Raw genomic sequence first — 22,049 nt, 5'->3', positions numbered from 1 at the left:
CTTCATTTCTTCCTAACCCCAACGATTACCCTCACCTTAACCCTTTCCAATATGCTCCCAATCCTAACCCTAAACAAGGGGCTGCATCGCATTAGGACCCATAAGGCCCATCTGTCTGCAGAAGGTTAGTAAATATGTCAGAGAAAGTTATCTGGCAAACCTTACAGTAACAGTTCATGATGAAAAAATGCAGTGGAGTTCAAAAAAGGGGGTACATCTCCCCGCAGGTTCTACGGGAGATAAATGTACTGTGGCTCCAAAAGCATTGCATCAGAGAGGACTGTGGCCCTCAGTTTAAAAAGACTCAAGAAAGAGTGATGCAAGGCATAGCAGAGAATGCCAAATGGTTTTGTCTCTACAGTTCATACTGAAGCCTTTTTTTTGCAGTATGTGATACATAATCAATCATAAAACAAGGTGGAGTTTGCAGTAGATATCACAAATGTCCCCAACCATGTTAAAAAAATAAAATTTTTATGCAGAAATTTCTAACATAAGTTTTCAAGTGCTGGCGTGGTTTATGTATTGAATATGTCCCTCTTCCAAAAAAAAAGAATCAAATCAAATGGTCAAATTCCCTTGTCCAGTTCAAATGTCAGCGGGGTAGGTTCTCAATGTCCGGTCCAGTTTCCTCCCACAGCCCAAACTCATGTATGTCAAAGAGTCTTAATTGGCCCTATGTGTGAGTGCGTGGCTACACGGTTAGCTGGCCCTTTAACCGACAGGAGACCTGCCACACTGACAGCTTGGACAGGCTCCAGCTGCTTCTTGAAGAGGACAAGGCAGGTTGGGAAAAGTTATGAATGAATGAATAAATAATCTAGATGATGTCACTCAGGACCTTACCACGACATGAAAAAAACCTGCTGAATAAGAAACATGAAATTTTAAAGGGTTAAATTCAGTATGTGCAGATATAAGAATCTACATGCTCTACTGGCTACCGTGTTACCAAAAGACCAAATATAAATAAATCTGAAAACTAAAAACAAAAGGGATCATGTTAAAAGTAAGAACTGAAATTGTAGAAAATTATTGCTCTGCTTTTCTTCATTTCTTCAACATTTGCTCTCCCGTTGTTCAAAACATGAGAGACAAATGGTGTAAACTGATAAATATTGCCACTTGTGCTTCGCAGGCAGACGTAACACGAGACTTTTCCAGGTAGATTACTGTATTTTTTTATTAAGCAGCTGTGTTACAAGCACTGTTTGAGAAATGCATTTATGACACATATTTCAGTTATTGGCATATATTTCATTAACAGCTACAAAATAAATATCTCAAGTTACAACGTGGACACCTTCAAAGTTAGTTTGTGCTCAGCTTATGCGCTCAAAAGCCCGGAAATGAAAGAAAGACCATATCTGGGAAGTTTACAGTGGTGCCATACTGTTTCCATTTTGTAGTGATGGCGAGGACAGAAAATCATGATATGTGCTTAGCTTAGGACATTTATTTAAACTCTGAACTAGGAATGTCCCAAACAGTTTGGTTTTTTCTTTTCTTGCCACAATGTCCGATTCCGAGTTCTTTGAGTATCATCCGAGTCCCGATTCGATTCTTCAATAGTACATTTAAAAAATTAATAAGAGCTGATCCAGGATGTCACTTATTTTTTAATTTATCCACCTTATTTATCATTTAACCAAACACTGAGGGTGTGTAGATCAGATGCAGGTAGTTTAAGTTACAAAGAACAAAACAAAACAAAAACAATAGGCAACATGGAAAAACGATATTTACATTACATTTACCGTAATCCAGAGCGGGATCACCGGCAGCTTTGCGCATGCGTGATACCATTGGAACGTGGTAATGGAATGGAATGAAATGGGTCTCTCTCCTCTCTGCTCTTTATAGCTACTGCACGACGAGCCTTCTGTCAGTCAAGCTGATCACCTGCAAGTGCTTGGGGAGGTAGGTGGGGCTCATGGCAGCTATCGGTGCTTACCGTAACTGCAGTAGTATCGCTGCTTTCCCATTTTGTCTCTAAAGTCTATAATGAACCAGAGAAAGTTGGTAGGTTTGTGGCTAGTTGCTTTTTTGGGGGGGGGGGGGGGGGGATTAAAAACCACTAGAAGGGTCTGAAAAGTCGATAAATTCAGCGCTACTTCCAGCTGATGCCGTGTTCAGCTTTGCTTTACGGCAGTCACTGCTGTAAAGTGGCGCGCATGTGTTATTTCGGGACAGTCTGACTATACCACCACATAGTGGTAACTATTTATTATTATTTCTAAGGGGTTAGAATACATGCATCCGATCGACAGATTCTAAAGAAGTCTGAAAACCACATGATCACCCCAATTTCCTGCCACGTGTTTATATCAGGACGTTCCCTTCTCCCTAGTTTGTCTGCTCTGCTCCTTGGTCTTCATAACACTGTCTTACTGATATTCTCCAAAACATCTGAACAGCTGCATTTATTCTGAGATTAAATGTGAATGTTTTTTTTTAATTATTATTATTAACTGAGTGACTTCCAAAGGCGACAGATTGCTCTAGATTTTTAGGTGGCATTGGACTAAATAAAAAGTTAATGTGAAGCTTAATCCATTATTATACTTATTCTATATTTAAATATTGTCTACCACCCATCAATTTCCTTCCTCCTCACAATCATGCACTCCTTCGTGTTGGTCCATTCCAAATAATCCCAATGAAATAGACAGATGTTTGTGTTTTTTAGCGTAACAGAATTGTCTCTAAGATGATTCATTCTGACCTGGAAAATGAGAAAGATGTATGAAAAAAAATCAGGCTGGAGAACGAGGACTGCTGATTCGGGAGATGCAACACAACAGCTGACCTGCTTAAAGGTCTGAAAGGATGAGATGGGACGGAAGGGGTCAGTGCCCACTTATTGTTCAAGCCCCAGCCTTGGTTCATCAAGCTGTTCATGAATGCATTGAGTTTTCTCAGGAAAAAAAAGAAAAGGCAGGAAAGTTGGCCAATATAGTGTCTGTGTGAGAACAAAGGAAGAAGACAGTACCAGCCCATCAAGGTCAAGGCTAAACTTTGATGGGCTGGGGGTGGGCTGTGTTAGTCTGCTGTTGGAGAGGTGGGGGCAACGTGCAAGTAAAGACTCAGAGGATGGGACACACATTGGCAACGTGCCAGTGAGACTGTGTCAGTCAGCAGATACTCTCAGGAGGGAAGACCTCTCTGTGTTAACATCTGTTCCACATGCACCACATAATCCCCTTGTACTGAAAATGTATTTATTACCCCCCTCTTCTCCCTTAAACAAGCAAGTCCCCTCATTAAAACCTCTTACCTTTTCAGTGACATCTAACATAGAAATCGATTTTACTTGCAGCTAAAATTTATTAAAGAGTTGCAAAGGAGACCTTCTATAAAAATCTCAATCGACCGATGCAATGCTGTCTTTGCATCATCTTCATAGCTCATATGAAATGTCATCAAGACAATGGCTGCAGGACTAATCTCAGCAGGAGTTGAGGCCCAGCACAGATTTGCAGTGCATGTTTTAGGGAGTCAGGAGGGGGGAGTTGTGGTGGGCTACGTGGTGCACACATGGCACTGGGGTGAGCCTAATCACAGGCTCGCAGAAACCATCACAAAGGGCCAGGGGGGAAGGGGGCAGTCCCCAGGGTGACTCATTTAGGTGCGAGCATCAGAGCGGGCCTTTGCTCAGACGTTAGGACTCATCTTCTGTTCTCTTCTTCGTGACCTCCCTTCCTCGGGTGGGTATCGTCATGTTGTTGTCGCCATCAATCTTCGTTGAACTTCTGGACAGTTCCAGCCCTCCCATTTCCTTCCTCCACCGGTTTGCGTGGATTACAGGGTCTTTCCATTGTTCCGTCTACTACGAGGCCACAGCCGCACGACACTCCTTTCCTTTAAAGCGCAGTCGCTGGAAAGTCAGCCATCTATTTAAAGCGCTATGTAATGTTTTTTAATATGAGCTTGTAAAACTTTTAACTGTGTCTGATTTCAGTATTTCTCTTCGCTGTTTTTTGTCATACATCTGACAACGAGACAAAAATATCAACAATGGGTTGTACATTTGTAGTCTGTATTTCTATTTAGGGGTCTGGATTAAGAGTCTTCGTCAGAGGCAGAGGAGTTTAGGTGTCTTGGTGCCTTGACAACGAGTGAGAAAGATGGACCGATTTGGACTCCCTCTGAAGAAGGAGCTTAGCTGAAAGATGAAGCTCTTGCTTTATAGCTATAGATCTGTGGTCATAAAAGGTATAATCATGGTCAGCAACAATCCACAGATTGATTCTGGTGTTTAATTTGTATTTAGGGTTCAATATGAGCCAAGTAATTATTTCTCTCACACCTAGCCTAGTAAAAGCAACCAGCCCCTTGCTTTGCTTCGTCCATAGGATCCGGTTCCTTGGCTGTAGAGAAATGATCGCTTGCTGATCAGATTTTTTTCCAGTCACTAACGTCAACTTGATTATGAAGGAATCTCATGTTACTAAGCTTGAAATTTGGCTCTGTAAAAAAAAAAAACCCATCCCAATAAAACGTCTCAAACAATCTTCTTGATCTGACCTTAATTGCTCAGCATTTGGTCGTGTGGCCAACGCGGACTGAGTGGCTTCGTTTGCTTCATCCACTGCCGTTGCCAAACTACAACCAGTTCTAAAATCAATGTTAACCTTCTCAATTCCTCCTTCTGTTCCAAGGCGGAGCGCTGAAGGAAGATTCTCTGTAGAACATAATTCTACAGAGAATTGAGTAGAATTATGTTGGAAGGCAATAACCCTCACCACTACCATAATGAATCCATGCTTTTACGATGTTAACTGCAAAATGTGAGGCTGTATCTGAATGTTGCAGATGACACCAAGACTCATCAGGAGTCTTGGTACCCAATCAGTTCCACTGCTGCTGTCGCTCATCTGTTATGAGATTCCACATGCTGTATATGCAGAGATGGTTTTCATCACACCTGGGTTGTAACAAGTGGTTATGGAAGATACTGTCGCCATTCTGTGATCTAAAGCCAGTCTTCCTCCTTGGTTCTGCTCTCATCTCTGATATCAACAAGGGATTTTCCCTGGTCACACAAGACACATTATTCTGAACACACAATGTTAATGCTACAACACAGTGGTGGCAGCAACAAGGGTATAAATACAAACGCAATCCTGGAAGAAAACATTCTTCCAAAGTATGCCTTATTTGTAGATAGATAGATAGATAGATAGATAGATAGATAGATAGATAGATAGATAGATAGATAGATAGATAGATAGATAGATAGATAGATAGATAGATAGNATAGATAGATAGATAGATAGATAGATAGATAGATAGATAGATAGATAGATAGATAGATAGATAGATAGATAGATAGATAGATAGATAGATAGATACTTTTTGAATCCCTGTGGGATTTTCCCTCAGGGAAATTGTCATTTGCGTCTCCCACAAAACATCTTAGATATACATAAAATACTAAAAACATTTTTATGAAACCATTACTATTAACACCATGAATTCTACAGCCCTTCTGTTACAATTACACTCCTGTTAGTGAATGTTTCTTCACAAGATGCTCAATTCCTCATTAATTTTTTTAAATTATATTTTGTCTAGGAATTATAAAATCACTACTTTATTCTCGTAGTATTGTGATTTATTCTTGTATTATTACGACTTTGTTGTCCTAATATTAAAACTTTATTCTGGTAATATTATGACTTTTTTACCCCCTCGTACCATTATGACGTTATTCTCATATTTTCTTTTATTTTCATTTTTCTTAACCTGTCTCTAATAGTCAGAGCTGATAGTCAAAGCTTTCTGTTATCAGAGCTGGTTGATTTATGCCGCCGTGCTTTGTTCTTGATTTTTTTTTTTTTTTTTTTTTCCCCCAATCAACCAGTGGAGGGTTTGGGCAGCAGAGAGCGCTTTTCTATTGGCCAACGGCGCCGCGTTGATGGAGCGGCAGAGGGACATTCAACTGTCCCATCCGAGGAAGGCAGCGCGGAGGCGGGGCAGGCGGAGAGGAGAGGATCGGAGAGTGGATGGCTCTCCGCGGAGCTTATTATGCCGAACAGGCAACAGATTTCTCTTTCGGACTTTGTGGACGAGTTTAACGCCGATTAAGTGACTCCTTGTTCAAACCAAACACTTTTTGTAAGCTTTTCTTGGGTTTTTTTTTTTTGGTTGTTGTTGTGAGAGAGGAGGGTTCTGAGTGACTGACCGGCGCCGGCTGAGGCGCTCCACGGCCAGACAATAAAAGTGTGAGCGATCAGATCACAACAAAAGACACAAGGTAAGAAACAATTCCGATTATTCACTAGCCAGTTAAAAACCGACACGAAGGGATGTGATCACCTGTTAACACGGAGAGAAAACGTTTTTGATCCACTACTGTTATTGTTATTTTTGTCATGCTTGACGCTTTTCTGCACACTTTGCTCACAATGGATGAGCTGCTTCTGAGTGATGCATATTCATTCATGTTCACTTTCCCAATGAGTGCGATGTATTTCCTGACTCAGTTTTAATATGAATCTTGTAGACACAGAGACTGTGTACATGGGTTACAGGTCAGCTGACTCCTGCTGGCTGAATGTCAGCTGGATCAAGTGTTGACATGTCAACACCGGAGCCGTGCTGATTGTTGGTTTGCTCGTATTTATTTTGGAAAATTTAAGGAAGAACATCCGATCTCCAAAACAAAAGTTGCAACAGGCCGTCTTGTCCTGACCTCTTTGTGAGGAAAAGCTCACTACAGTCAGCTGTGTCTGCTCTACTCTTCTCTGAGTGAATATCCTGTTTCCTGGCCAAATCACACAATGGGATAGGCAGGCATGTGACATCCTGTATGGGTCTTTTGTCACCCCTGGCTCATGAAAACACCAACACCACTTTTTTTTAAGGATTTCGTTACCAAATGTCAGCACTCTTCCCCCTTTTTACTGCAATACCTCTAAATAAAATCCGATGTTTGTGCCAGATGGGACTAGAGCTGCACAAGTTCAAGAAACAAACTTGCAACATTGATGATTTTCTCTTTATTTCCAGTTATCATAATGCCGATAACCCTCATCATGAGCATTAGCATCTTGTTTACCAAAAATCTACACCAGGTCTGGGTACCAAGGGCAGCTAGAGCTCATCCAACTGGCCAGATTTAGTTTTGGCATCCAGAATGTGAACGCATGGCACTTGAAACACAATATCCAACAAAATGTTGCATCCAGAAATTGTGATTCCACGTTACACACATTGATATTACAGTGGTGATTGCAATTTGAATAACATTGTGCGGCTCCAACATCCTGGTTTGCGCCAAAAATGCGTGACAGAAAGCAAACGCTGCACGCCATCTCCATGGTGATATGGATATCCTAGAACCCAATGCAAGTAACTTACTGAATAAAACTTGTTGAAGGCCTTAAAAGGCTTGAGATTGAAAGGGTTAATTCAAGACCAGGACAAGAACCCCAAACAAATGCTACAGAGATGCTACAGTATTTAATTCAAGGGATATTTATGGGCTTGAACGACCTAAATCTATTGGAAAATGCTTTCCATCCATCCTAACTGAGCCTGGGCTAGTTCTGCGGAAAGCAGAAATTAGTATTTTAGCTGTAAAAACAACAGAGGGGATTCATTTGTGTACAACCGAAATCCACGTTTTGCACTACTTTGTGTTCATCCATCAAAACAAATCAGAATGAAAGATCCAGAAGCTTCTGCTGAATAAGACTTTTGCAAGTCTCTCAAAGCAGGTGATTTAGTCTGATGCGGCGAGAGGGGCTGTCTTCCTTTCACTGAGTTGTGATATCTACAGGTCTGGTATGAGGAAAAGCCGGTGAGAGGAAGATGTGAGCGAACGATACAGAACAAAAGGCCCGGGCCGGCCTCCTTTGTGTAGGTGACTGTATTGAATTTGTTCTTTGTAGGAGCAACATGTGCTGCTTTTCTTTCTCTCTCACCGTTACTTTGTCTGTCAGAGGGACAAACTGCATAGGCAGCGCTGCTTTTTGTGTTGACTCTCCGTCTGGGATGTTTTCCTCCTTTTTCAATAAGGTCAGCAATTCTGATTCAATAAAGCCATCAACCGTCGCAGGCTACTCCAAATGCCGCTGCTCAGTTTGGAACGTGCGAGTCAAGGTAAAGGCGTGTTTTTCAGAAACATAAACATTCAACCTGAGCGGTGCGACCCGAGCCGACGACTTGTTCCCAACCTTTCCTCAGTATTTTTTACCTGCTTTCCCACACATTGTCATTATCAGCGTCTTTTGTTAAGATTTGGATGAGAACCGTCGCCAAGTCAGGCTATGTGATACGGCATTTAATGCTGGTCTGTACAATTCAGCACTTGGCGTAGTTCTGGTCCGACTGGTTATATGTGTAACAGGTCCACCGCCCACAAAGATCAAGCCCTTGATTGTGCCTTGTGTCAGGTGACGGTGTGAGGTAAAGTCCCTGTTAGTTCAACCAGGAACTCGGTTTTTAAATAGAGGATTAAAACCTAATGCTCAGCATTTTGCTGCTGGAAGCTTAATGAGCAAAAAATTCTTGAGTTTTTTTTTTTTGCTTCAATGTAAGACCAATGATGTGCAAGGATTCCCCCCAGAAAACTTGCTAAGCCTGGTGGTTGGGTGCTAGGGCAGTGATTCATCCAGCGGCTCCTCGTGTTTTGAGTTAAAAAGTGTTTAAAGTTGACAGGAAATGTGAAAATATCACTTGATCATTATGTGTTATTGGAAGACTGGAAGATTAACACAATATGAATATTCATAATAACAATGAATTTTCAGAGTGTTTTTGATAAATAAACAATTTTCATAGTAATAACCACAGTCCAATTTAGAGTAATGTAAATAGGTATTAGTGCTCTGAATGGTAGAATAGGAATTTGAAATGCTAATACATTGTTTGAAAAATTTGAGATGTAATGACACTTTGTATTAACAGCACATCATTCATAGCATATTTATAAATTATTAACAGTCTACATGCAATCTAAGTAATTTAGTAATAAATTACTACATTTATTTAGTAATTTATTACTAAATAATAAATTACTTATATTAGCACAATAATAGACTGTGCCAATATAAAAAACAGAGAGAGAGGTCCACTTGTTACAACAAATGTATAATTACATAACTTATGATACCAAAGCAACCATACTAAAAAAGGTTACTTTGGTATGTTTTTTTTTTTTTTACCTCAGCTTTAAATATTGAAAAAAAGTGAAAGTATAAAACTGAGCTGTATAACTGCAGTATGTCTGGACTCTGAATTGTAACTATTAGTCCATGGTGTACATACCCAGTCTCTTACCCATTGACCAATATAGACGCCGGCCCACCCTCAGCCCTGTAAGTAGGCTATAGGGAACGACCCCATGACTAACTATTGTGGCTAATATACCATCATGTATAATATGATGCAAACACATCAACTAAAGAAGAAAAAGGAAACAATCAAATGAAAGTTGGACAGAAGCCAGCTTCCATTGTTCAACCATGTAAGCTGACACAAAGGACTGGTTCACTTGTTAACCAAAACAACAATAGAGATGCTAAAGCAGTGAGACATTTGAATGAAAAGATTTCTATTCACCCTCTATGTTTTAAAGCAGTTGATCCAACTTGCTGAGCTCCGGTAAGCTAGTTTCTGACTGTAGGACTGGTTGTGTAGTGAGCGTTATAGTAAAACTGTTTGTTTCAGTCGCTATTGCTACGTATTGAGATGTATCTTTAGAGGCTAACTGATTTTTGTCTGTTTTGTTAATCGCACTTTTGGTCAAGTTTTGCAAGGACGTGGTCGGACATGACTACTCGTTGCTCTTCAGTAGTCAGACTAATCTCAATGTGTGGCTTCAACAAATGCATGTGACTCACGCACACAAAGTGAAACCAGGAATATTCTTGCGATCGGTTGGTTGTTTTCTAACAGTGGCCAAAAGATGAGGACTGTGTTTTTGTTCAAACGTACTGATAACCAGCTCAGCCACGGCCACCGCTAATGTTTTTGGACATATTGAACATTTTTGTCACTACACATGCTATGCTAATCAGACGCTCTGTCTACGCTAGTAAAGATTCAGTCACTTTGCCATTAGACTCCAGCAGCGTGACCTATTTTTGGAATAGTTCAGCTAATCATTGGTCATTCACTTGGGACTACTGTTTCATTTCCACATAGTAAGTTGATCCTTAAATCTAAAAAAGTATTTTTTTTACATTATAAAAAAAAACATAACGTTAGCCTCTCCTGACACAGTATCATGGGGATGCCTCAAATGTAATACACAAACTTCATTCTATTCTATTCTATTCTATTCTATTCTATTCTATTCTATTCTATTCTATTCTATTACTGCTTCAGGTCTCACTGTGCAGAAAAACTTTAAGTCAATAAACATTATTTAACATTTTAGTAAACTGCTGTTTCTTGTTGCCTCTGTATTCTCTATTTCTGTATCCTCTATAAAGACAAGTAACTCTTTTAGGTTACAAGTAGAAACAAGGTGAAAAAACAACGAAGGCTTGTTTTCAGAACTGGACTTAGTCGGATGTTGTGGATTAGTCCTGCTAGGCTTCCTGGCTGAACCCCAATTCAGGGTCAGGCAGTGGGGAGTGGGTCACCAGTAATCTATATGTTTAGGAGTGAAAATCAATTCAGAATGTGCTGGCAGCTAAGCTAAGAGGTTGTGAGAGTCCACGATAAAAATAATCAGCATAAAAGTGGCCTAGCTGTTTCACTAGTACTTTTCTGTTGCGTTATCGACACAAATATGAAGTTCTGCCACCAGGAATCGGTTCCTCGTTGTCTGTCAGCCGTCACTTTTCTTTTCTCTTCCTCGTTTCGTGTCTGGCCTGCATCCTCGGACCGGACGTCTTGACGAAAACAAAGAATCTGGATCTTATTTCCAGACTCTTTGTTTTCTGGAAATTGAGGATTCTCTCTCGCGTTGAGAATTCCTCAACGCGAACCATGAGGAATTCTTTTTTTTGTTTTTACATTTCATTTTGTGTTTTCAAATTTATGATTCTGTAACGACAGAGCAAAAAACAAAACAAAGAAAAACCATCAAACGACTTTCATCCGACAAATGAAAGGAGTCACTTTTTCTTTGATTTCTGAGGGATTCTGTAATTTAATGTGCGGCTCTGAGGCGATGCTCTGACTCGCTTTGTGTTTTTATGTCCCTTCAGAATAAAGGAGGCTCTCAGCTGGCTGGGAATTCCTCTGGGACTTTTTTTTTTTTTTTATGTGAAAGAGACGACATTAAGTCAAATCTGTTTAAGGACATCTGCTTGACAGTTTTCAGACAAATATTCCTCAAAACGAAGCGATCAGCCGGCCCCTCCTCACGATGTGCTGTTTTAAAAACGGACACAAGGATGGGTTCGTAGGTTATCCATGTGCTTTAGTGACTATTGACCTTTGAACTTGAGCTTCCCAGGAGACTGTTACGAGGATATAAATCACAACTTGAACTGTGCATTTCCATTTCAGAACGTGGTGTACATTAGGAGAAGCTACACTTCAGTGGTTTATTGGCTATCTGTTTTATAGACTCAAGTTTAGACGAATTAATGAGAAATAACATTTTATTACAGTTGCTTAAAAACATTCTCATGTTAATGTAGCGTTTGACAATCTCCTTCAGGAGAAAATCTAGATTTCTGATTTCCATGATGTTTTTTTTTACTAAAATGCTGTTAGTTTAACACCAGATGTAACAGGACACACACTGTTCAGAAAGTTTCTCTCTGTTCTCATTAGTCCCTGGAATGTTTTTCCCCAAAATCCAAAACCCATCTTCCATGGAGGGTTTAGGGTTCATTTGTGACTCCTGGGAAGATTCACCACTTCTCCATGTTTTTTTGTTGTTGTTTTTTTTCAATTAGCTGATAATGGCTCTCACTGTGGTGTGCTATTGTACCAAAGCATTTGAAATGTCTTTCCAGACTCAGAGATGTCGATTACAGCGCTGTGTTTCTCATTCATTCTCCAGTTTCTTTAGGTCATTGTTGTTGTTTTCTTTTTTTTGAGTTGTGCTGCTCTACTTTATGCTGTTAAGCCAGTTTTGTTTAGTTCAGTCTAGTTTTTTATGTTGTTTATTTCAAACATATTCACATTGAAAACACGATACATATTTAAATATGTGTTTGATAAGGAGATGGACAAAAGAACAAACTTATTTGACTATCCTCCCTTTCTTCTATGAGTGTCTTATTTTACACATTGTTCTTTATGGAAAGAAAAAAAACAGAATTGGTGTAAATAAAAGCAGAACCAATAAAAAACAACTAATAAAAATGAAAGAATTAATAAAAAAGAAACCAGAACCAATACATTAAAAAAAAGTCCAAAACCAACCAATTAAGAATAAAAGAGAATTTAAGTGATTTATTGACTCTATAGGTGTGGTAGTAAGCAGGTCTGGGTGTGGCTGGTAAAACTGCACCAAAAAAAGAAAAAAAAAAGTGGTTAGTCTCAGTTAAACTGTGATTTAATAACTTTTTTGCTCAGGGTCAGGCTGTCTTGGATAGTTTTTTTCTCTTAATAAGCCCCACCATCATTTACATCGTTGACTCAGGTCATATTTATCTGTTATCGGTCATTTGTTTGACAGTCAGAAACACCATTCTTTCTTTCTTCTTTTCTTCACTGTCACTGCATATGAAATTCCTTACAGCGCAGGTGGAACGTATGAAAGCAGACAAAAAAAACCCCCCAAAAAAAACAGCTGGAGCGACCTCTCTTCATGTACGTTCACTTAATACCCCGGGCAGAGGACGGCAGCTTGAACTTGATAAATCTGTATTCGATGTTTCACTCCAGGATACCCCTTGGCTTGGCTCCTTCTCCTCCTCCACATCTTCACATGGCTCTGTGCCTGGGAAGCAGACTCTGAGAGGCTGATAAAAATAAATAAATAAATAAATACAAACAACAATAATAACACGGGAACCTCTCCACCACCTCCGTTTGTGCTGCTGATGCTGCTGACTCGCCCCAGAGGTTTAGGGGAGATGCACGGGGAGTGGTCATTTCGGACATTGTGAGAGTGTTATCCATTGTGAACACTCTCATTTTGAGACACACACTTAGCACCGGGCGGCGGACAGAGGCTGTGCTTAAAAGCCTGATTGCACTGATCAGAAAGAGGCTCCCCGCACGGCAAACAAGTGGGTGAAGGGGATGGGAGCACCAGGCCGGAGCTGCTATTATTACCCTGTCAGGCTCAAAAAAAAAAAGAAAAAAAAAAAAGAGGTCCATGATGTGGAGTCTGGAAACAACAACAGCCGTGCTTCCAGAGCAGACATACCCCGCAGCCTCATGTCCGCTGTGATCAATAGCGCACAGCTCGTAAAGCCCCATGTGAGTGCTTCATGCGTCCACCGCCAGAAGGAATGAAAACAGAAACAGTGAATATGCCCCACACAAAAGCCGTTTTTTCTTTGTTTTCTTTTGCTATGTTTTTATTCCTTTTTAATAATCCAAGAGGTTTTAATTGATTTGTCGTACCTCTGGCTCTGATTGTTCAGCGCTTGAGGCTATTCGCCCCGTCGTCGGCCCCGGCTTTCCCATCGTCTGCAGGTTTTAGAAGGCCAGAAATCACCCGCCCGGCCGCCGTCACATTGGAGATTGGCTTGTGGAGGAGCAGGGAAGTGTGGAAAGTCATTATCACCTGCTCTGTGGAGCAAAACCCAGCTCCCCGCTGAGCCACTCTGACCGGCCGCAAACCTTTGTCTTTTGACAAGGACGGAGGTGTGAACGTTATCAGGAATTTAAAGGAAGATGAATGAGTTTGAGGATTAAAGGGGAAGTATTAAGTATTATGTAAAACCCACTCTTATTTTTTTTTAGCTGTACATCATGTTATAATGTTATTCCCTCATCAAAAACACACCTGGAACGTTGCCTTGCTTTTTATCCTACATATTTGAGAAATTTTTTAATCTCCATGGCAACCATTCAGCTGTGGAAAAAGCCTGATTGGACCTAGTGCCGCCTTAAAGACGCAGCTCCTCCTCAGAGCTTCAGTTTCCAAGCTTCTATCTCACAGAGCAGCCCTTTCCCATCAGCGCCCCCGGTCAGCTCCTTTAGACTAGCCAGCAGCATTTAGCAACCACCTAATTGCAGTGTGGAACATAAGAGCTACTCCTCAGTGCAATGCTGGTAAAAACTTTGTTAAAGGGTTGATAGAGAAGCCATGTTGTGATGACTTCCTGGAGGCGGAGCTACAGAAAGAGCAGGAGTTTCTTATAGAGACAGAGGTCCAATTTCAAGGCACTTAACCAGGAAGTAAAAATAATTTTAAGTCATATTTGACTTAAAAATAACAATTTTATGGCATTTTTTAAACTGAAGATAATATAGTTACTTGATTATGCTGTAAAACGCCCCCTTTAAGAGTTTCTCAAATAAATAGCCTTAAAGAGCTAAATTATCATACACAATTATATTCACTCCAACATCATTTTTAAATACTTTGTATTTGACTATATTATTACTCATTGCTATTTGAATCTATGTTTGGGTTAAGTGGATTTTACAAAGTATTACTTTCTCCCCTGATTAGACCAAAGTACCTGGAAGTACCTTGGTTGTCAAAGTGGGTCAACACATCACTGCTGCTGGTTTAAGTTGGCAGATAGTCAGAATGCAACTACAACTGCAAAGACACAAAAAAATCTCAGAAGTAAAATAACCACCTCTAGGACTGCACGACATTAATTATGATTAACCCACATTTTTTTCTACCCTTCTCTCTTTATTTTTCCTCATCATGGTGTCCCCACTCATTTCCTTGTGTTTTTTTAAATCTTGGTCACTAAGACAACTGTAGACAAAAAGAAGAGTCATAATCCATCCAAGTGGTCAAATTTATCGTTGAAAATAGTTTCAAAGCAAGGCACCTGAGCTATAACAGTCTACAAAACATGGCACCAAAGAATTCTCGTGACTGAGGAATTTTATAGGTTGATGTTGTCATGAATGTGGCAATTTGATATATTGAGTGGCTTTAAAAAAACACCCAGATCTAATTGCATTTATCTGAAAGCAGAAAAAGAGTAATCACTACTGTGGCTAAAATACAACAATGTTATCTTAAAAATGTATGGTTTATATATAACATCATTTTGATTTAAATGAGATTCCCAATGTAAAATCTTGAATGAACATTCAAGCCGCTGTGGCTAACATCACGGTCAGCTATGTATATTTTTACAGCTCATGTCGAAACCCTGTAATCCAGTTTCAAGTGCCGAGATGAAATTTCAGTCACTGTGAGCAACAACACATCCTCTTTACTGTAAATACCAAAGCTGCTGTCACACTGTTTCTCATTTTCCCATGCATGCTGTAATATCTTTTCACCTCAGTGCAAACGTAAAGAAATCAAACTCATTTGTGAAAGGTTGGGTCCAGTGATGTATCGGATATGTCGTTCACGGTGTGTTCTCATTACATATAAAGTAATACGGTGGAAACGTTTAAACTACGGCTCGGTATGGTGTCAACAGCACATTTCAGTTTGCTGTGACACAATTGTCTTGATATTTAAGTTAATTTTGTATTTTATTTGGTGTCATTGCTGCGTATCTGTGGCGTTCACAGGTGAGTGAAGGCGGAGGTACATGCTGTGCTCTTTTTTATCTAAACCAAACGTACTACCAAGTGAATCAAGATCTACATAGAACAAGGACAATGGGGATTTGATCACAACTGCAGAAAGTAATTAACATGTGTAAAAGCCATGTTGGTAGCAGTAAAAACAAAATGAAAGGGGAAAGATTTGGCAGGTCATGTAAGTGAAACTTCATGGGCACAGACTGAGAGTTTGCATGGTGCCAAATGAGATTGTGAAGCATGATTGCTGACTCTCTGCTAGTCACTTTTAGTAGTTAGGCCTCTATGTAAGTTATGTGACATTACAAATTTGCCATATTCTTTTTGACATGAGTGGTATTCAGCTACTGATGTCATCACACTATCGCAGGTCGTCATAGAAACACATGGGCAATACAAACAAGTGAGACTGGAATAATTTTGGAAAGCTCGGAATGTTTTTTTAGTTATTTAGCTTGGTTAGCTGCAGGGTCGTAACACTTCTGGGTTTTCCATCATAGTTTAGTTTTATTTCATTGTGACTTTTGGTTTATCTAATTCAGTTTGTTTTAGTTGGTTATTAGAGTGTTTTTTTATTAGTTAAACATTGTTTAGTTTCAGTTTAGGTTTTATTAGTTCCAATAGTAGTTTTTCATTCTTTGCCATCTATTGGGTAATGAATACTGAATACTGGACAGTAGATACAATTTTCAAAAAATGGAATAAATTATTGTTGAACAACCAGCTGACTGGTGTTTTCTCCCAACTCTTGTCGCCATTTTGCGGACTAGTGTAAGCCAGAAGGAGTGTGGCTGAAAGCTGGCATAAACTGCTTTGTTAGTTTTAATTAATCACTTTGATTAGCTGCAGAATTGTTGATTATTTTTATCTTACTGACAAACATGCTAAGTCAAGCAGCTTGTTGACAGAACAGCGTTACTTCAAAAAGTCTAATATTTCGTCCTTTTCTAGTAGTCCAACCATGGCTATCTGTGATTTTTTTAATACCAGAAACGTCTTCAGATCCATTTTTTTAGGTCAAAACTTTATGCAAATTCGCCACCTTAGATACCTTAGATACTAACTTAGAAGTAGGAAGGTTGGCAAGGGAGGGGTAAATCTATGCTCTCTGAACCAGATATAGTCCTGCATTATCTCCCTTATATAAATGAAGGGAGTTTTAAGTAGTGGAATCTTACCATGCACAATGTTACTGGTGTTTAAATCCTATGCCTTGCAGCTAGAAGCCAACCTATATGCATACGGGAATGTCCAACTGTACGAGTCGGTACATGCTAGGCAACCGCCGGGGTTACATTACCGCAGCAAAGCCAGTAATGTGACTCTCTTTAACCATGGTGAGGCATCATCAGTCAGAAATGAATAATGTCTTTATAATGTGTGGAGACTGGAATAGAAAGCTGATCTGTAGATGGTGGGCAGGGCGAATTAGAGCAGGTGTCCAGCACACATGGAAGAAAAATGATACCGAATGTCCCCAAGCTAGGGTCGTGTTTGTTGTACTAATGAGGACTGTCAATAATGAGAATCTTTTCTTCTTTTTCTTCTTTTTTAATGTGACTGTTTTAATTCAATTGCACTGGAGTATGTTTAAGTTCAGACCATCACAACGCCATGGTACGCTGTTGGTCCGATGGGTTGTTAATGTTGAGCAATGATAACAATAATGTTTTCACATAGGGCCATGTAACTTTATGAAACACTTTCACCTAAGAAATGAAAGTTTTATTTAAAAGCATCATTTTGTGTGGACTACCTTGGTGTTAAACCTATACTTGTTATCTTAACCTGGCACTAACATCTACATAGTCTGGTAAAAATCAGCCTCTTGTTCTACGCTTTGCTTCATACAGAAAGTCTGGACCCTAAGGTACTGAGCAACGTTTGCTTGCTGGATGCGTGGACTCCAGCAAGTTGGATCTGATTTTACTCAGTCGCTATCATTTGGCTGTGACGTATGTAATGACCCAGCTTGATCGTGAAGGAAGCTACGCTGTGAAGCTTACCGGAAACAACCATACCAATAAAATGTCTTAAAATTTTCTCTTGCTCCGATTTTGATTGTTCAGTATTTGGAAGAGTGGTGAACAAAGACTGAGGAGCTTGGTTCACGTCCTCCTTTCTCATTGCAAACTACCACCACTAGGTAGACTACAATTCTAAGACTACACAGAAAATTGACATCATTCTTCACAACGCCTCCTTCTGTTCAAATTCCAGTCGATTCAAGTTCAGTAGGAGAAATCCCAGAAGGAGTACTGAAGGGAGGTTTGAGTTGAGTGAAATGTCATAGGAAGGCAACAGCCAAGCTAACATCTACGCATTAAAACCAAATAAATCTGTAATATGAAAAATACTTTTTCACTGCACTGCATGGGTTTTGTCATCAGAATGTTTTTAACTGTGGCAGTGTTCATCTTTTATTGTTTATTTACATTCTAGAGATAAGTTAAGTTTGAAGAAGCTTTCTAGATAAATTGCTTATCTTCATTGCGCAATTGAGTTATTGCTACTGGAGTAAAATATCTGCGAAAACGTCTGCTGGAGGGCATGTTCATAAAAATAGCTTTGTCTTTACAGTATTATCTTTTTATTATTTAAACTGGTTGCAACAATAAATGTGGATTACTTTGCAACCGACGAAACATTGCAAAGCCATAAGGAATGTTGCCCATTGGCGGTGCAGCAGCTGTTTCAGGAATGAGTGAATATGTAAGTAGCAATTTGACTGAATAAAACATTGCAGTGACAGGAAAGCAAGAACAGATGCTCTGTTTTCAAGCTTTCTACCTACGTTTGCGAACCTTGGCGGCTCTCGATGCGGCTCTCTCAGTGACTTGGTGAAAGCTTTTGTGTTCACTCACCAGGATATAAACAGAGCTTGTCAAGCACATCGGTGGCCAAACACTGATGGGGAAAGTGCTAACTATCCCTAAAAGACAGCGAATCCCAGTTTTAAAGTGGGATTCACTGTGGGAGTCACAATAGTTTTGTAGTGTGCCTTTGGAGCGCAGGGCCTGAAAACTCCTGACATCTGTTGCGGTGTCTCATATGCACATGTGCCATATGTGGCCAGATAAGTGATTAAGAGGCCTGATAAATTGGATTGAGAGTGATAAACCAGAGGCTTTCAGAGGCGCAGATATGATCGACTGCCTTGACTCCGCTAATCGGGACTATGACTGCAGAATAGATTTAGGGTTTCCAGTTATATAGAAATATGAAATGGACCTTTAACATCTCTAAACATGCATGAATCTTCAGGGCAATTACTTGTATTAATTAGAGTAGAGAGTAGTAGTCCTTCCATTTGTAGTTCTTCCAAAAAATAAGTTGAAAACAATGGATTATGATGTCTCTGTAAACAAATGAACACTGCAAAACTATTAATCATCGGAATGGAAATGATCAAGCTCCTTATAATTTATCATGCGACTAACTGACTTACTGCTTAGTGCGACAAGCTTATGCACCAGTAATTTTATTTTTTTGATGCATGGTGATTTGAAGTTGACGTTTTAAGCTACCCTTAGCGTGATTTAGCATGGTTAGCATTAGCAGCTGTAAACAACAGCCTCTATGTGCATTCAAGGAGAAGACAGATGCCTTAGCGGTGTAATTTCCAACAAAGTCTGAAGTAATTTAAGTTTCTCTCTAAAATCCAATGATGTTGACTCTGGATCAAAATGTCCCTTCACTAATTCAATGAAACGTCCCCCAGGGGTCTTGTGACAGATGGCTCCTTTTCAAACCCACCAAAATTTTGGCACAAAACAATTCAAACTGCAAAAAGTGTTGAATTTAACCTGAATGAACAGCATTTTTTCTTTTTCTTTTTACCTCTAAACATTTTACGGAAACTGAAAAAAAACAAAAACTAAATCAACTTTTTCCTTTCAATCATGATTGCACCATAAAAAACCAACACTGCCCCTCCCAACGTCTCTTAATGTCCTTGTATGTCATACAAGTTGACTTTGGTGTGACCACACACAGGCTGTGTGCTTTCAGAGCATTTGAGACAATGAAATCAAAGGCCAGAGATACCTGGGGAATTCCCTGAGCACTTTGTTACCCACATGCATCATAATTTGTCACCAGAAGAAGTCAGACATGGTAAATACGGAAGCAAACAGTGGCTGAAAATGATAGTTTTGAAATGATGTGACAGTTTTGCGTCACTGAAGTGCATCACATCACAATCCCACCGCTCTTGGCTCTGATTATGCATCTGAACAGACTTCTCCACAGCGAATGAGCCACAAAAGATCATCTTTATTAGTTGTACTTTCTTTTTATTAGCTTCCTCTGGGCTGCTATGATCTTGTGACAATGCAGTTAGCTCTGACTAATTTAAAAATTGATCCATAAATCCATTATTATTTCTGTAAACGGAGAGCTACGGTCTTCTTCTGTGGATGCCGGTTGCTTTGGGGTCGTAAACCGCTCACACAGAAGTCTGATTGTGGTCACACCATTCAGTCATATCTACCAACATGCTAAAGAGATGTGATTTCAGAAAAAAAAAAAATCAGAATTGAGCATCAAGAACTGCTGTGCGAACGCAGCCAAAGGCATCATTTGACACGAGTTACCGTAGGTGATGAGAAGAATCTAAAGGATTTCTCTTTACAGTTCTAAGTGGACTTCTCTAAACTCCCCATGTATGATATAGGAGGGTTGTCTTCAACCCACCCCTCCAGTCTATGTCAGGACTTTTTAGTGTAAAGCACATGTGTAGAACACAGAATTATGATCTGAAAGGGTCTTTTGAGTCTTTTCCCCAGTAATAACATCAACACCGATTGCTTGTGTGGCCTGGTAGTACTTAGGTACAGTATTTGTAGCTTTGGTAAAAAATTGAATTTGTGTATTTCTGACAGGTCAGTCAAAATGAAATTTAGCTTCATCTGTGAAGTGACCCATTTCTCTGTGCATCTCTAATATATATATTTTTGTCCAGACCTCAAGCCCATTGTCAGTTGACTGTCTCTAGTCTGATTTTCTGGAAACTTCTCTTTTGGACTACAGTATCTTAATTTTACAAGCAACACATGTTTCCGGCGACTCAGATATGATATTACAAATGTTCCGGCATAGTCTTTTACTTCTAATCCCTAGATTAGAATCATCTAATCTGGGGACCGACGGTTTGTAACGTCAGACAAGTGCAGAGCTGTTGGCTGACAACGCACCCTTTGTAACCCCCCCAACCCAGAATCCTCCCCCTCTTTGACCTCCTACTCTTCATAGCATCTGGGTTATGCACACACATGGTTAGTCACGGCCTCTGGCCTCCAGGGTGCCCTCTGAGCACCGTCGTGTGCCACAAGAGAACCCAACAAGAGGAGATAAAGCCCCTCAGACACCCACGACGGGGCAATAGGTGGATGGTGGCAGCCACTTTTCCTGCCTTTAATTTCTTTTTCCCACCTCCTGCCTAGCCACACAAAGCCGAGCCTGACTGTACCTCACACAATGAGCTCCTCAGTGCCTCCATTCACTCCTCAAAAGGAGCTTAATTACACGGTGTTAATTGGCTGCGATTAAAACACTTTCCCGTTTCCTCAGCAGATGTAGGGAAAAAATTTTGTCTGCTTGTTCGGCAGCAAACTGATGCTAACAGGCTTTTAAATGGCTTTGGGCCATAAGACACATATCAACTAGTTCCTCTTGATTTGTTTTGTTCTAATAAACATGGCTGAAAGAACAGCACATTCAAAGCAGTAATTAATCCAAAAGTGTGCAACGAACATGTATGTTTTGCATTTATGATTAAATTTAAATATGTGATTATGTTCTTATTATTTCATTTTAGGCAATAAAATGCTAATTTTCTCATTTAAAACAGGAATTTTATTGTTTATTTGCATTTTTATGTTTCTAGTATTGCAAAAAAACAAAGGCTTAAATGAAATATCTACAAAATGTCCCAATTTTCTTAGCCGATTAATCGGATAATCATCAAAAATAATCAATAGATTAATCGACAACTAAAATAATCGTTAACGGCAGCCTTACTAATAATACCAGATATAATAGTTCATACTTTTTCAGGATATCACAAAGGCAATGCCGCCATGAAAAAACCAATGATAGGCTTAATTCGTGTTTTATGAGCTTAATCTAACAGTTCATCCATGATGTATGAGTACAAATCATCCTCCTTGGGGGGAGAGTATCATAATCTCTGACAGCTGTGTCCACCCGCAGGAGGCACGACAGGCATGCGTGCGCGTTGCCGTGCTTAGGACTTGCTCCGCAGGCGTGTTTGCGTCAGGCATACAGTCGCAGAATGTCTTCCATTCAGCGGGTCAGCTGCAGTCTCAGTAAGTGGCATATAGCTCGTCAGCTGCAAGACCCGTGTGGATGACAGCTGTCTCCGCCAACACCCTCACCCACCTGCCCCTCCACACCCCTCCACGTTTTTTTTCTAGCTCTTCGATCTT

At 39.9% G+C, this 22,049-nt stretch overlaps 1 protein-coding gene across 1 annotated transcript in view; it reads left to right on the top strand.

Annotated features, from left to right (window-relative positions):
* Positions 1 to 5,982: 5,982 nt before the first annotated feature.
* The window catches only part of frmd4ba (FERM domain containing 4Ba), a 58,938-nt gene continuing 42,871 nt past the window's right edge, over positions 5,983 to 22,049 (top strand). The window contains exon 1 of the mRNA XM_008410469.2: positions 5,983 to 6,259. The gene's annotated coding sequence lies outside the window, so the exon portion shown is untranslated. The remainder of the gene's footprint in view (positions 6,260 to 22,049) is intronic.

Source organism: Poecilia reticulata, linkage group LG5 (assembly GCF_000633615.1).
Source record: "Poecilia reticulata strain Guanapo linkage group LG5, Guppy_female_1.0+MT, whole genome shotgun sequence".
Taxonomy (NCBI): Eukaryota; Metazoa; Chordata; class Actinopteri; order Cyprinodontiformes; family Poeciliidae; genus Poecilia; species Poecilia reticulata.
The sequence above is the reverse complement of the archived record's forward strand: the minus strand, read 5'-3'. Positions and strand labels throughout refer to the sequence as shown.